The 13,219-nt window shown below is 42.6% G+C and overlaps 1 protein-coding gene across 6 annotated transcripts in view; it reads right to left on the bottom strand.

Annotated features, from left to right (window-relative positions):
* The window catches only part of LOC147034337 (uncharacterized), an 86,482-nt gene that overhangs the window by 33,809 nt on the left and 39,454 nt on the right, over positions 1-13,219 (bottom strand). For 2 of the 6 annotated variants that reach the window (XM_085881052.1, XM_085881033.1), the window contains exon 1: positions 2,336-2,709. The exons of 1 other annotated variant lie outside the window; for it this stretch is intronic. The gene's annotated coding sequence lies outside the window, so the exon portion shown is untranslated. Of the gene's footprint in view, positions 1-2,335; positions 2,710-13,219 lie in introns of those variants that run through there. 3 more of the 6 variants (XM_085881059.1, XM_085881069.1, XR_015058095.1) reach the window with 2 other exon arrangements.

Raw genomic sequence — 13,219 nt, forward strand, 5'->3', positions numbered from 1 at the left:
CAAAGTGAACAACTTCAGATGTGATGTACCATGAGTATGAATTAAAAAAAAATTGTATACATAGTGGAGACTCATGGAAGAGCTAGTATTAGTACACTGAACGAAGCAGGACAAAAGGAACAGCAGAGAGAGGGGGGAAACACCAACAGCAGAGCCGAAGGCCAAGACAGAGGGAGGTGAACAAACAATGGGTGTGGGGGCAGGAGATGATGCATGTGGTTGACAAGATGGAAAATGCTTTACTAAAGTCGAGGTTGAAATAATATATTTTTGGATGGAAGTGGATTCAAAGAAACAAGCCTTTTAATAAATATTAAGATATATATATATATATATATATATATATATATATATATATATATATATATATATATATATATATATATATATATATATATATATATATATATATATATATATATATATATATATATATATATATATATACACACACACACTGTACAGAGTGGGGCAGAGAAATGTGAGATTTTAAAAACTCGGTAATTAAATAAACATTTTGTATTTGCCAAGTTACAAATATATCATCTTAAAGTACATAGCATGCCATTTATTTCTTGAAGATCACATCGTCGATGTGACATCCGTCTCTGCACGGGCATTCCTCGGGTCTTCCACGCATGTTTCCCATGACGCGACGTAACATCTCCAAAGAAATTCTGGAAAAAATTTGACGAAGCCTTTCTTTCAGCTCTTCAATAGTGTGGGTGATGAGCTTTTTAAGTGCTCCCATAAAAAAAGTCACATGCTGACAGGTCTGGGGACCTTGGAGGCAAAGTAATGTGACTATTCCTGCAGATTCTGTGGTTATGAAATGGTAGTCGTATGGCGGCCATTAAGACTGGTGGTCCGAGAAGTCATGCCATCTTGTTGAAACCAACTGGCCTCATTAACTTGAGGAAACCTCGTAGCTAGTTGGTCAGTCAAAAAGGTTGCAATCATGTTGGTACAGCGGAGATCGGTATTTTTAATCTCCCTTTTCTCTGCCCCACCCTGTATATAAGAGTGAGGCTGTTTGTTCCTTATAGGTTTCAAACCCACTGGGCCAATTTCCCCGAAGTTTGCTGTCCCGCATTATTTTCACACACAGATGGTCAACGTCACAATAAAACTTTCAATTCCCAATAAAACTGATGCAAAAACAAGAAATAACGGCGCTTCGGACGATCGAGTGTGGTCCGCAACTCCCTCGGCCGCGAGACGTTGGGGCTTCTTGGACTGTGCCTGCGTGTTCGAAGGTCGATGCCCTGTCGGGGATCAAACCAAATGCTTGTGAACATTAATTTTCTGCATGCAGATTGGAAGTTGAAATGCAAAGGATCCACCACCTCCACGAGACTACACTGAGTCTAACGAGTGGTCACACGATCCTCTATGAGTCTATGACCTTATACAGGGGAATGGACCCATTTGGCCCACCATTGCCGTGTTGCACTCTCGAGTTAATTTTTTTTGCTGCAAGTGTAAAACGTCTGTGTTTGTCTTTGACGTTTTTTGTTTTTTTCTGGGTGTTCCTTCCCCTCGCCAATTATTCTTCCTCGTATGCCGATCTGCAGTGTCCTTCTACCCACTGTGGTCATGCATTCAAATATGGCTTTGGTTATTTACGACAATCCTACAGCTAACATTAATCTTCTTAATGTTTTACTAAAGTCGAAATAACCCGACCTTGATCTGGTGACCCAACTTGTTAAACTACTGTATTATAACAGTGGTATCGCGAATTAGTGCGGTGTGCCAATCCAGTGCACTCCCTGCCGTGTCTTGCGAACGGCTGCAAGTCATCCGCCTGCGCGGCCGGAGCAGCCGTCGTGGCGGGGTGAAGAGGCTGGTTCCGAGCGGATCCCTCCGCAGCCAAGCCCCCTGATCTGAGGGATAGCCCGCGGCATGAACAAGGAGTCACGACCACCAGACTCGATCTCGCACGTTTGGCAGCAGCCGCACGAAGCCGGGCCGCATTTTGCGGCCGATTTAACTCCCAACACGAGGCGAGAAGACGAAAAAAACAACAGGAACTACATCGTGAGATGATGCCCTTTTCTCGTTGGATGTACTACAACGAACATTCCAGTGAATTCAGGGACAGCACGTCTGTCCTTCCTGAACCGATACTCGCACTCTCGCGAAATCTCGGCCCTTTTTACACTGCAGCAAATAAACCTCTGGAAATTACATATAAATTACAATAAATACTCCTTTTGCTGGTGACGTTGAGAAACCTCACCAAAATATTCCGGACAAGACAAAAAGATAACGATATATGATGTGAACACGAAACTGCCTGCATGGTCCATTGCTGTCCGTCGTGTGAAGTTACCTCACGTTTTCAGGAAGTTGTCTCACCGCCAAATTTAATACTTTGTGCAAAAACTCTGCTAATGAGGAAAAAAAAATTTACTTAGTCGATTAGAAAAGTGGATAAAAGGAATTTACAAAGCTGATAGGATTGTCAAGATCCCCCCCCACCCCCAATCAGGCCACAGCGGAGGGCAGATACGCGGTTGTTATGGCAACACGGCATTGCTTTCGCGCCCTTTTACGAGTGACATTTCTGACGAATAAGAAAGATGAACGGGCGTGGTTTTTTTTAATGAAGGTATTAAAAAAAATGACTTCAGGAGAGGCTGAGGCTAAAAGTCAAGGGGAGCTGAAGAGACAGAGCAGGCAGGTTGATGTACAGCGAAGGTTGCCGTCTTTCCTTTCCTTTATCATTCGCACCCACCCACACACGGTGCATACGTAATAAATAGATGGCAGTGTCATCTATCCGTGGGTGAGACAGCCCTGTAATTGAGGGATGGTGGAAATTACAGATATGATTGAGGATCTGCAGGTGGAGGAAATTTGAAGCATAAAGCATGGGGATATTTGCAGAAAGAAAAGCGGAGCATCCAGGTGGGAAACATGAAGAAATATAATTTAAAGGAAGTGGCGAGAGTACAAGAAATGGACACCAAGGATAGAGTAGCCTCGTCTCTACTGTATATGGTGGAGGGAGTGGCAGAGTATTAGTATTAATGGCTGGTGGGAAAAAAAGAGAAGGGGAAAGGAAGAGTTTAGCATGCTCTCTGCAATTAAATGATAAAACTCGATGGTAATCATCGAATACTTACCCCCACACAGTCTTCAGAAGGACGTGGTGTGAGCCCACTCTGCTGGCAGAAAATATTTAAATAAAGAAGTGAGTTCCAATCAAATGGAAGACCAAATAAAATATGTACTGCATTGGAGAAGGAACCCGAACAAGCAAAAAGCAAAGATGAAGTCATCAAGAGGAGCGTGGATAGGACTCGGGTTTCAACTGCAACTCCTCTACCCTCAAACTCATCCAGACGCAGCCAAGTGGGCCTCATTCAAAAAACACAAATAAAAAGAGAAAGAACGCAGATTCAAAAATTAAATAATTCTGGCTGCCAGACCATGCATCATATCAGGTTGAAATTTAAAAGATGTATTTGACATCACAACTATATCATAATTGTGAAGTTTCGCGTCGATTGAAACAGCGGTTCAAGAGAGAGAAATGTTTTCCTTCAATTCAAGATGGCTGCCAAACCAGATGCCCTTTCAATTATTCATGACCACCCTGATATCCCCAAGCCTTGGGGAACATGTGTGTGAAGTTTCCCCTTGATCTGTCCAGCTGTCTGGAGATGAAGATTTTTCAAGGTTTTAGGGTAAATCCAATATGGCTCCAAACCATGTAACCTATGACATCATAGATGGGGAACTTTTTGTTCCTCATGGATAGGCGGCCATACCTATAAAGTTTCTCTTCGGTCTGTTCAGCCATTTCAGAAAAGAAGATTTTTGAAGGTTTTAATATGTGTATATACTATATATATATACTATATATATATATATATATATATATATATATATATATATATATATATATATATATATATATATATATATATATATATCTGCCGAACCACGTGACTGATGACATCATAATTTAGTTCTGTTGACCAATTTATCCCAAGATGAGCCTCAAAAATTTTCATACTGATCGGATGTAGCATTCTATGTATGAAATTATCACATCATAAAAAAAATAATCACATATTCCCCATGGGGAGTACCTGACAGGTGCCAAGTTTCAATTTTTCCATGGAGCGGTTTCAGAGATACAGCGGACCAACGTTTCTGCTTTTTTTCCAACATGGCTGCCACACCACATGACATACAACATCACAATTTTCATTAAAACACTCTACATGGGTAGTCAAACCTACGGTGAAAATTTCGTCTCAATCCAGCAAGCAGTTCCACAAAAATGAGAATAACAAAATGAAGACACACACACGCATGTGTGTACGCACGTACAGTACACACGTATGCACGGACAGGACCGATTGCTTAACCACCACACAATAAGATGAAGAAGTTTGAGATGCAGTCAAATGAAACTTGGACAACTGTAACGACACACATATGTAGAGTGCATAGTCTCGTCTCGCGCGTTCATTCTGAACAAAATACCATCGGAAACTGAACACGCTATTATTATGGCCCACTGCTATTATTGCCCATATATCCGTATCATCCATGCATCCGATTATGTGACAAAGTTTCTTGGCAAATGTCACATGTGATTATGTCACAAATGTCATAAATTTAATTCTTCATTCGCTTCTGGTCATATATCCCTGAGATATAAGAAGTAGCAGATTTTTTGGATAATATTTTCAATTCAACCAATTATGCCTGGAATACCACTTCACTGATGATGCCTATGTACCTATGTACCTGATGTATCACCCTATGTACCTGATGGGGGTTGATGACATATGCCAAGTTTCAATTTTTTTTCGTTGAGCGGTTTTGGAGAAAACGATGTCCAATTTTTTTTCCTTTCGTTCAATATTGCTACTCTGCCACGTGACCGATGATGTCATAAATTTAGTTATTCACTCACATCAGGTCATAGATCATATATGTGAAGTTTCCGATTTTTTTGGATAAGGATTTCAATTCAACCGATTGTGGCTGGAATACAATTTCACCAATGACGTCATCGGTAATCACCCGAAATACCCCATGTGGAGTTGATGACATATGCCAAGTTTCAATTTTTTTCGTTGAGTGGTTTCGGAGAAAATGATGTCCAAATTTTTTATTTTAATCCAATATGTTTGCCATACCATGAAACCTATGACATCAGTTTATCAATAACATATTCACCATGAGGAGTCCCTCCCATGTTCAAAGTTTTGCATCGACCGGACAAGCGGTTGCAGAGAAAAACATTTTAAAAGCGAAAATATGTAGATGCGGACACAGACAGGCAGAAAGGGGTGTTGCAATAGTCTTGCATCCCCTTCGAGGCGAGACTAATGAGAAGGGCAATTATTGGAAGACAGGATTATGAGGTGATGTCTCAAATGTGTAGGTATGACAGGAAAAGAGAGGAAAATGGAGGAGGAATTGCAATTTGTGTAAAAAAAAAAAAAAGTTGTATCTACAACCAATAAGAAGTGAATGCCCTGGGGGATTGTGTTTAGATACAGGTTAACAAGAGGAATATCTGTAATGTAGTTTAATGATGTTATATGGTTCCGGGACTCGGAGATCAACAGAATAAGTTGTTTCATGATCAAAATAGGATGGTATTTGCATGTAGTAAGGGAAGAGTGTTGGTTATGTTGGATTTTAATTTGCCAGGTATTGAGGAGGTTTCAAGTTCAAGGAAAAGTTTTAACTCCACCACTTTGGCTTCTCAAGCTTAGCTCTTCTACAAGCCTTGATTTCTGTATACACTTCTTCTTTTCTACCCTGTAAAAGGGGTGAGGTCCAATTGTACCAATTGTCTGCCCTGTCTTGAACGCGATACTCCTCCACTTCCTTTGTCCTCAGCCAGCTCTCCACTCTCCAACCACTCCGACCTTATCGATATCCCTCTTTTCCTCCAACCTCGCTCCCTCAAACTATCCAATCTCTTTGCCATGTTCTCTTCCCCCATCCATGCCAAGTGTTCACCCCACTTCAGCCGGCTTTTTACCAATCTCCCCGTCAAGCTTATTCGCACATCAATCTCATCCCTCAGCTCATCGGTCCTTCTATCTAGTCTCTCCACTCCCACAATCTTCCTGACCCAATTCTCGCAGACCTGCAGCCTCTGTCGTTGTCTCTATACAAAGAATATGAAAGACTAAGGTAGAGCTGATGAGGAATTTCTATATTTGGTGCAGGGAATGCTATTTCATCCTGTTGGTAGATACTGTATGTTTACACAGAAAAGGAAATGTTAGACTTCTTATTTGGTAATAATCCAAATATAATAAATAAAGGTGGAAGTGGGCGAGTACCTCTGGGTGAGGGACCATGAGATATTGAGAATGACACTTAGGTTGAGACAGCAGAGTAAATCAATTGTATTTCAAAAGGCAGATTTTTAAGTAATGAGGAGGAGGGGGGGAGAGACAGAGAGAGACACAGAGAGAGAGAGAGAGTGAGAGAGAGAGAGAGAGAGAGAGAGAGAGAGAGAGAGAGAGAGAGAGAGAGAGAGAGAGAGAGAGAGAGAGAGAGAGAGAGAGAGAGAGAGAGAGAGAGAGAGAGAAAGAGAGAAAGAGAGAAAGAGAGAAAGAGAGAAAGAGAGAAAGAGAGAGAGAAAGAAAGAGAGAGAAAGAAAGAGAGAGAGAGAGAGAGAGAGAGAGAGAGAGAGAGAGAGAGAGAGAGAGAGAGAGAGAGAGAGAGAGAGAGAGAGAGATACAGACAGAGAAAGAGAGCGAGAGAAAGAGAGCAAGAGCGAGAGAAAGAGAGCGAGAGAGAGTGTGTGTGTGTGTGCGCGTGGAATACGTGACAGGGGAAACTGTGAAAGATCAAGGAAGTTTGTGAGAGATAAATGGTCAGAGTTTATGCAACACATTGCCTGGGCATAGAGTAAATGCATTCCGCTCAGGAGGCAAAGCTTGAGGCAGGAAAAGATGAAGGTGGTTTAGCAGAGAGAGGTTAAAGATGCTTTTGGATAAGCAGATTGTATAAAGTCATTTTGTATAAAGTCATTGGACTGGAGGCAGTTATGGGTCAATTGTAGGAACAACCTGCTGGCAATGCTGGCCTGTTTCTTCTTATTGCTTGTTCAATGGGTGGCAATGGGTTAATTGATGGAGAGTCTGAGGGACTACCAGGCAGTAAGGATAACTCCACTGGGCCCTCTCGTGGTCCTTCCACTGCTATGTCCATTGGGGTCATGGTGGCATCTAACCAATACGCAGTACCCCTCTGGTTCTGTCATCCTTGCTTGACATTGTGATGGTCTGTAAATTTGGCGCTTACTACACTCCGCAATTGGCTTTGAGGTATGATCTCTTGCTTGTGGGGTCTAATCACACTCAAGCGAACACCAATGTTAGAGCCGGCAGACTACTCTGGTTGCCTGGTTTGAATCTGGCAAGTCATGTAAAAACGACCACGACAGTCATCCCTTTCAAAGGCCCCCTGCCAGATCCTCACATCGAAAGGCGCAATACCATACCGATCGGGGTCCCTAAATTGGGCGAGCATTGTGCCGATAGACGTCACATGATTGATCTTAATCTTTGGCCGAGCAACAAAAGTCATGTTATGCGAGTGTATGTCGCAGTGTTAACCTCAATCAATTAACCTTAACGTGATTTGTAAAGCCACCAGATGAAGCCACCAGAACAACTAGGATTCACCCAGAGACCAAGTCAAGTTCAATGAAAGTGCAATGGTCATGGGGAGGAAACCACAAGGGGAAAAGAAGCACATATGTAATAAGTGAACCCCTTACCCTCTCACTGATGCATACACACCCACGGTAGCAACGAACGATGAGGAACCTTAATTATCCAACCTTATAGGATTTCACTCATACAACAGTATGGAGAAACATGGGAAATTCACAAGACAAGAAACACTGCGGCTGTGCCGAGTGGGACACATCAGGAACCGATGCAAGGTGGCAGCCCAGGTGCATCTCATCAGCTGCTGTCTTGCTTGGGAGAAGGAGGATCAATGTGTGGCTGGCTGGGTGGGGACATGGCTTTCGGGCAGCAGCTCTGCAGCTTGTTACGCCCTCCTTGCGCAATGACACCGGGTATCTGCTCACCTCGTTCCAACGTCGCACCCCTTTATCATCTCTGGCTCACACGTCATTGGTGACATGCCGCGCCCCTCCCATCTCACTCACCATAGGTCGACTGGTCTGGTCTGGGGATCGGGCAACCCTTCCACGACCTCTCACTCTGACGTTCTGGTGCTTGGGCCTGGTCGAGATCGTGGAGACAGCTTTTCCCACGTAAACTAAGGGCTGATGGCATACCCAGGCACTAAAAATAACATTTAAGAGAGAAAACATAGGCTTGCAGGAATGAGGGTTTTTAAACACACACAATGGGGTGTGTTTGATGTCTCTAATTAGACAAATTAGTGACGCATATCTGGTCACATTTAATTACTTCACGCTTATTCGAAACACTCATTAAGGAAATATCTGCTCTTGTTATTTTTAAGCATTCATTAATCCCTAGGAGCCATGATGTCAATCACACCAGGCACCCGATCTAACTCGTTACATCTTAGTTATTCGTGCCTGTTGTTTGTGTCCTGTATAACGTCCTTAAAAACAGTATGCTTCCTGTTTGGAATTATTTTCAATTCTTTTTAACTGTCATGTAGGCAGAGAGAGAGAGAGAGAGTAAAAAAATATTATCTCACTCCTCTCTGCGCATGTGCGACCGGGCCAAAGGAACGGTAAAACGGCAAACTTGTCTTGTTATTCATGTTCCAATTCGTGTTCAAAATATAGCATTCAATTTAAATCGGTTGTTCCTCGATGCTCGATCATGAACTAATAAGACAGACAGACAGATGGACGTGAACCAATGGCTTCACCCCACTTTTCGCTTCGTGTGCGTGGAGTAAATTACAGATTTTGTGCTAGCAAGGCAAGTTAAAAGTGCCCGGGCTAGTCGAAGCGAGTCGCTGAAAACGAACACACAGCGCATGCGCAAAAGGCCTCATTAGCATTCCATACGTCATTTAGAAAGTCTTGTGCTGAACGCTGTTTCGCCAGGGTGCCTATTATGATAGCTCGCGTCCTTTTCACGAAAGACACCGTGGTATCTTTAAGGTATACCAATCAGTACTAGCAGACCGAGAGAGGTAGTGCATCAGATTGGGTGGAGGGAGATAAGTGGTGTTATCAGTATTTGGACTCACAGTTCCTAGAATAATATTTGAGTTTCTGGATTAGTATCCTGGATCAGAATCAGTAGTGGACCCTTAGTTTCCAGATCAGTACTCTTACCTCCTGGATCAGTATTTGGACGTCGGTTCATTAAATTTTACCCGTAACGTGTCTAGCATGGGTTCAAATCTTGACTCGGCGATAAACTGTCATCTTGGTCTTTCACAGGTAGGTAAAGGCATCATTGCGTGTGTCGTCCATCGGAAGGATGTTCACTTGGAGGACCCGTCTGCCAGCACCAATTGTTGGTGGATGTTAAAGATGGAACGGTGTCTTTCGCAAAGAGGAGGCCAGTTATCTCCGGTATACTGAACAAATCACAAATACCTGCCTGGGCTATGGGTAAAAAGTGGTCTAGTCTTCTTGGACATTCCTGAACACCAGGGCATTGTTTGGATTGCAAGGTAGGAGAAACTTCTAAACATGATTATACAAAACTATGGTGGGGTGAGGGGGGTTGGGGAGGGGTGGATATGGAAGAGCAGGGGATCAGACCCAGGAAAGCTTGTCTATCCTTGAAAAGTTGGCTGAAAATGGCAGGTGCAATTTATCAGTGGAGAATACAAGGTAATGAGTACTGGCAGGAATAATAGAAATAGGGATGATGTTATGTCAGGGATGGTGTTAGAGTGGATTACAGAGGAGAAAGATCACTGAAGCAGTCAGTGTGTGCCAGGCAACAATAGGAATGACTAATTGGATTTTAGGTTTAGGCAACAATTGGAAAGATTAACAACTATTAATATTAATAGGAAGCATAACTAATATTAATAATAATAATAATAATATAATTAACAGCAATAATAATAAAATAATAATATCAATAATAATAAAATATATCAACAATAATGCTAATAGGATTAACAAATAATCTGATTTTAGGAAACAATACGAAGGAATAAAAGGATTTTAGGTTAGATTTGCATGTATGATGTAGATAGTCTATGAGTGGGTAGGCAGGATGGTCTCAGGGTATGCACACTCGCCTCTGAAGTCTGAACTGTCAAGCCTGGGTTCGAATTTCGGCTCAGCTATAAACCGTCTTCCTGGTCTGCTGTCTGGGGCAAGTAAGCAGGGTGACGCATCGATGTTTGTGTCGTCCCGTGCCTCGGATGGACGTTAAACTGGGCTACCAGTCTGCCAGGATTAGGTGGTGAATGTTAAATATGCCACAGTGAAGAGTAGGCCAGCTATCGCCGGCACCCTAGCCATTTTCCAGCCCGAACCTAAAGAGGGCGTTGCATCAGCGGCACAGCCCTGCCCTCAGCCAAATAGCCAATGATGCAACTCGCAGCAATGTGCTGCAAACGATATATAAGAGGAAGTGGAAGAAGGGGGGGGGGGGATCTAACATATCGAAAGACTCCGCCTCCCTCGACTCTGCACCTCGTCTGTGATGCGTTACACTTACGCCCCCTGTTGTACGCCCGCCCACAGTCCCACTGTTTTGAGTGCCGTGGCTCAATTAGAAGTATACGCGAGCCACCATCTGGTGGAGATGTGGTGCATCACCATAGAGTCAATGACGGACTGGGACTAAAAATCGACCCAGGAATTTGTACGCGCATCGTAGTGCTGTGGCATGGCTGGTAAAAATCAAAGAAACAAAAGGTAACCCCTCCCCATGGTGGAACGAAGCACAAGCATTTTTTTTTTTTGGTTGATTGGGATTTGTAGAGTCGGAAATGGATGGTTGTGAAAAAACATATTGGGGATAACATTTATTTTTTACACAATTCGCGTTTTTGGAAGTCCGCAATTTTTGGCGGGTCGCGAAATCACAAAAAAAGCTGTTAAATACTCAATTTTCAACCAATTAGCACAAATGAAGTATCATATTGTTCAGAATTAAGAGTGTGTTGTCAAAGGATCATTGTGGTAGCTAATTATAACATCACAAAATACACAAACCTGAAAATATCAAAAAAAAATATGATCAGATTTTCCTTTTACGCACAAGAAGTTCCATAGAAACCGCATGGCATTTCCATGCACAATGATTCATTTGAATCAAACTAGCCCAGAAAACTTTCCGATTCATCTTTGATGATGAATGTATCCAAAAAGGCACTCAAATGAGGTTTGGAGAGCTTACCGTGGAATTACGTCAACTGAACCCCCTATTCCAGATTCGGCCTCGCCAATTTGACCAAAACAGCAATCACTTCCTATTATACAATGATTGTTTTCAATTCCTGAAGATACACCAAAAGGGTAAACATTCTGCACAAAATAATAAAAATGTCCATGATTTGTTCGTCTTGAAAGGAAGCATTAATCTGCATCATCACTGTAACTGTCATTGGCATTAATAGGTGTCTCCCACTTGTTGTCACACTCAATACCCTGACAGGAACAGAATTCTGGGCATTTCTGAGAAGTGTTGCACTCAGTATCCATGCAATACATACGTGTTAGGTCTCAAACTTCTGCAGGTGCAGCATCGTTCTCATTGTATACTGGTTGCAAGGAAGATGTGTCCTCACTCCACCTCCAGCCATTGCCAATCGTGTTCAAGAGATGTGGCTTGGCAACCTCACACTGCATCCAAATAGATACCTGGTACTTAGCACGCAATACGTGTTGATGGAAAGCATCCTCAGTCAGTGGGAATGTTGATGCAGGCTTGTCACTTTTGCAAGCAAATTCATACCTCAAGTCATCTAATTTTATGCATAAGCCACCATTAGATTTATTTTTGCTTCCATACAAAGCCAAAGTGTATCGACGGATATCGGGTAAGCTCTGTGGAAACTCAGAAGTCGTTCCCATGGTGCAGAGGGCAGGAAGATCTTCTGCGTATTGAACAAGCTTGCTGTAGGCTGTTTTCTTTCCAATCTTGTACAGACTGCTGGTTGTGTCACATCCTGTTAGTGTGTGTGCAGTCGGCAATGCCTGTGAAATGCTTTTTTTCCAAGTTGGTCACACAAATGGAAAGGATAGGTATGAAATCTTTCTCTGTTGGTGCATTACCCAGTGTGCCCAGCATGCATGTAGGTCAACTGTGGCAGCTTACCTTTACTTTGGTAGTAAAGGAGAAGAACGGGGACATCTGTATCATCTGACTTGATGATCAACCTTTCAGGAGATGGTGCAAGCTCAATGGCATGGAGAAGCATATTTGCTTCTTCATGTGTGCTGAAGAGTCTAACAAGATCTCTTTTTCCATCTGAGTCAATGACAGCAACTTTCTGGGCTTCTGCAAACCCACCAGCAAGAGTGATGCTTTGGTCGTTAACCATTCCGGGTGCTTTGTCCAATCTCCCCTTTCAATACCTCGTGGAACAAACACATCTGCTTTCTTCTGGTCAAGCACAACTGATGTTAGAAACCGCCGTACTTTGTCATAGGACACAGAATAACCCAATGCATGGAGATGATCAACCAATTTCTTGCTTCCAATTGTGTGACGTACATAAATTGATGATAGATCATAGGTCACACAATTGGTTGATCATCTATGTACATCAATAATGATCAACCAATTGTGTGATGTACATAAGTTCCCAGACCGAGGCTTATTGGTGTCCATACCTGTTGACTTTGAGTGATGATATTCTATAATTTAGCTATGATTTTCAGGTCTCGAGGTTGTGAGTCACTGTCGGACTGGTTGGATGTGGATTCAAACGCATTTCTGCTCACACACCATGACAGGAAATCATACAGAGAATCTGGCACATATTTGCCACACTCACCAAGCTCCATATCAAGACGAGAAATGTAACTGTCACTATAAGTGATATTGTTCATATGGCTCCTCAGGATCGCTGCTGCCATTTGCAAGATCTGATATTCATCCAGCTGACCCCTTGCTGACCCCAAATCTGAAAACTCAATGTCTTCATTGGTTTCCATATTGCATGCCTGCTTGAATGCATCACCAATTGTCATGTTGCTTGAGCAGATCAAGTCCGATTGCCCACATCGTTGAACAAAGACTATTCTGTCCCCATAATAGTTTTTGAGGCTTCTCTTTTACTT

Source organism: Eptatretus burgeri, chromosome 1 (assembly GCF_056783735.1).
Source record: "Eptatretus burgeri isolate ZD-2024b chromosome 1, Ebu_testis_v1, whole genome shotgun sequence".
NCBI lineage: Eukaryota > Metazoa > Chordata > Myxini > Myxiniformes > Myxinidae > Eptatretus > Eptatretus burgeri.